Below are 3723 nucleotides of genomic sequence, written 5' to 3' on the forward strand. Positions count from 1 at the left end.
CAACAGGGCAGTAATATCTAACAATTCACAACAATACACACATCTAAAAGTAAAAGAATGTAATTAATAAATGTAGAAATATTAGGACGAGCAATGTCGGAGTGGCATTAACTAAAATACGGTATATACATATGAAATGAGTAAAGCAATATGTAAACATGATTAAAGTAACCAGTGATTCCATGTCTATGTATATGGGGCAGCAGCCTCTAAGGTGCAGGGTTGAGTAACCAGTGATTCCATGTCTATGTATATGGGGCAGCAGCCTCTAAGGTGCAGGGTTGAGTAACCAGTGATTCCATGTCTATGTATATGGGGCAGCAGCCTCTAAGGTGCAGGGTTGAGTAACCAGTGATTCCATGTCTATGTATATAGGGCAGCAGCCTCTAAGGTGCAGGGTTGAGTAACCAGGTGGAACCTGGCTAGTGGTGGCTGTTTATAATAGTAATATTCTACTGTACCTCTGGGTTTAGTAACTCTGGTAATATTCTACTGTACCTCTGGGTTTAGTAACTCTGGTAATATTCTACTGTACCTCTGGTAATATTCTACTGTACCTCTGGGTTTAGTAACTCTGGTAATATTCTACTGTACCTCTGGGTTTAGTAACTCTGGTAATATTCTACTGTAACTCTGGTAATATTCTACTGTACCTCTGGGTTTAGTAACTCTGGTAATATTCTACTGTACCTCTGGGTTTAGTAACTCTGGTAATATTCTACTGTACCTCTGGTAATATTCTACTGTACCTCTGGGTTTAGTAACTCTGGTAATATTCTACTGTACATCTGGGTTTAGTAACTCTGGTAATATTCTACTGTAACTCTGGTAATATTCTACTGTACCTCTGAATGAAAGATTGGCCTAATAAAACAATGGACAATAAGGCAGGAAATATTATATTCAATATTTATTATGAGTAACATTTAAATATTTTTAAAAAATCTTGTAAACCGCTCATAAAATAAATTGAGCCTTTCTGGAACTCAACAATATGTATATTTTTTATTACAAAATATGTTACCTTCATTTCCATAGTAATAATGTAAAAAGCAATATCTTAAAAAAGTCCCTGTCACCAAATCATGTTCCTGCAATAAAATGTTTTTTAAATTATCATTATTTTTTAGATATCCACAAAACGAACATAGAAATGTGAGTAAAATACAAATATGAAATGTACAATAACGAATAAGGGAAGAGCCCCCCATTATGTTCGAATGGGTGTTTCTGTCAGGGTTAATGCTTAGGAGGGATGGGTTTGGGAACACCTGGGCCTTGCTGGCGGAGAGGTGGCTGGGAGGCAGGAGGTTGGTTCCAATGGTTGTTTTCTCCATACCTAAGTGGCAAATTAAAACTCAAATCAACATTAAAACATACAACTAAGGTGTTTGTAATATGGACACTCTCCCCCCCCAATATGCTACGATAAAGCATTAATACCTGGGTCCTGAGGTAGAGGATGGTGGATATGTAGGCATTGGCTGGAAACAGATGAAGAGAGCAGAATTACTACAACATGTAAACTGGTTAATAAGTCACGTACTGGAAAAGGTCTGTTTGTGTTGTATAGCCCACTCCCATGACCAGGCTAGATCTGTGTTGTATAGTCCACTCCCATGACCAGGCTAGATCTGGTTGTGTTGTATAGCCCACTCCCATGACCAGGCTAGGTCTGGTTGTGTTGTATAGCCCACTCCCATGACCAGGCTAGATCTGTTTGTGTTGTATAGCCCACTCCCAGGGCCAGGCTATATCTGTTTGTGTTGTATAGTCCACTCCCATGACCAGGTCTGTTTGTGTTGTATAGCCCACTCCCATGACCAGGCTAGGTCTGTTTGTGTTGTATAGTCCACTCCCATGACCAGGCTAGGTCTGGTTGTGTTGTATAGCCCACTCCCATGACCAGGCTAGGTCTGTTTGTGTTGTATAGCCTACTCCCATGACCAGGCTAGATCTGTTTGTGTTGTATAGCCTACTCCCATGACCAGGCTAGATCTGGTTGTATAGCCTACACCCATGACCAGGCTAGATCTGGTTGTATATCCTACTCCCATGACCAGGCTAGAGGTCCAGCCAGACATGTTTGAGGTTTTAGGTTTAATCCCCTCAAAAAATATGATTTCCCTGCAAACTCTGACCATGATGGCAGTTGATGGAAAAACCTGCTCAGTTCTGGATCCTGTCCCATTTAAGACACAGTAGGGTCTGAAATGATTTACCCCCTCAATAAAGACAGTAGGGTCTGAAATGATTTACCCCCTAAATAAAGACAGTAGGGTCTGAAATGATTTACCCCCTCAATAAAGACATAGTAGGGTCTGAAATGATTTACCCCCTCAATAAAGACATAGTAGGGTCTGAAATGATTTACCCCCTCAATAAAGACAGCGGGGTCTGAAATGATTTACCCCCTAAATAAAGACAGTGGGGTCTGAAATGATTTACCCCCTCAATAAAGACATAGCAGGGTCTGAAATGATTTACCCCCTAAATAAAGACATAGCAGGGTCTGAAATGATTTACCCCCTCAATAAAGACATAGCAGGGTCTGAAATGATTCACCCCTCAATAAAGACAGTGGGGTCTGAAATGATTTACCCCCTCAATAAAGACATAGTAGGGTCTGAAATGATTTACCCCCTAAATAAAGACATAGTAGGGTCTGAAATGATTTACCCCCTAAATAAAGACAGTGGGGTCTGAAATGATTTACCCCCTCAATAAAGACAGTGGGGTCTGAAATGATTTACCCCCTCAATAAAGACATAGTAGGGTCTGAAATGATTTACCCCTCAATAAAGACAGTGGGGTCTGAAATGATTTACCCCTCAATAAAGACATAGTAGAAATGATTCACCCCCTCAATAAAGACAGTGGGGTCTGAAATGATTTACCCCCTCAATAAAGACAGTAGGGTCTGAAATGATTTACCCCCTCAATAAAGACAGTGGGGTCTGAAATGATTTACCCCCTCAATAAAGACATAGTAGGGTCTGAAATGATTCACCCCCTCAATAAAGACAGTGGGGTCTGAAATGATTTACCCCCTCAATAAAGACATAGCAGGGTCTGACATAGTAGGGTCTGAAATGATTTACCCCCTCAATAAAGACAGTGGGGTCTGAAATGATTTACCCCCTCAATAAAGACATAGTAGGGTCTGAAATGATTCACCCCCTCAATAAAGACAGTGGGGTCTGAAATGATTTACCCCCTCAATAAAGACAGTAGGGTCTGAAATGATTTACCCCCTCAATAAAGACATAGCAGGGTCTGACATAGTAGGGTCTGAAATGATTTACCCCCTCAATAAAGACAGTGGGGTCTGAAATGATTTACCCCCTCAATAAAGACAGTGGGGTCTGAAATTATTTACCCCTCAATAAAGACAGTGGGGTCTGAAATGATTTACCCCCTCAATAAAGACAGTGGGGTCTGAAATGATTTACCCCCTCAATAAAGACATAGCAGGGTCTGAAATGATTTACCCCCTCAATAAAGACAGTGGGGTCTGAAATGATTTACCCCTCAATAAAGACATAGTAGGGTCTGAAATGATTTACCCCCTCAATAAAGACAGTGGGGTCTGAAATGATTTACCCCCTCAATAAAGACAGTGGGGTCTGAAATGATTTACCCCCTCAATAAAGACATAGTAGGGTCTGAAATGATTTACCCCTCAATAAAGACATAGTAGGGTCTGAAATGATTTACCCCCTC

At 40.7% G+C, this 3723-nt stretch overlaps 1 long non-coding RNA gene across 1 annotated transcript; it reads right to left on the reverse strand.

Moving 5' to 3' along the window:
- Nucleotides 1-895: 895 nt before the first annotated feature.
- Nucleotides 896-2789, reverse strand: LOC135566796 (uncharacterized). Its single transcript, XR_010462184.1, has 2 exons — nt 1444-2789; nt 896-1339 (listed from the first exon to the last, which is right to left on the reverse strand). It is a non-coding gene; the product is annotated as an uncharacterized LOC135566796 (long non-coding RNA).
- Nucleotides 2790-3723: the final 934 nt, after the last annotated feature.

This window comes from Oncorhynchus nerka, unplaced genomic scaffold, assembly GCF_034236695.1.
Source record: "Oncorhynchus nerka isolate Pitt River unplaced genomic scaffold, Oner_Uvic_2.0 unplaced_scaffold_3305, whole genome shotgun sequence".
In the NCBI taxonomy this organism is placed as follows: domain Eukaryota; kingdom Metazoa; phylum Chordata; class Actinopteri; order Salmoniformes; family Salmonidae; genus Oncorhynchus; species Oncorhynchus nerka.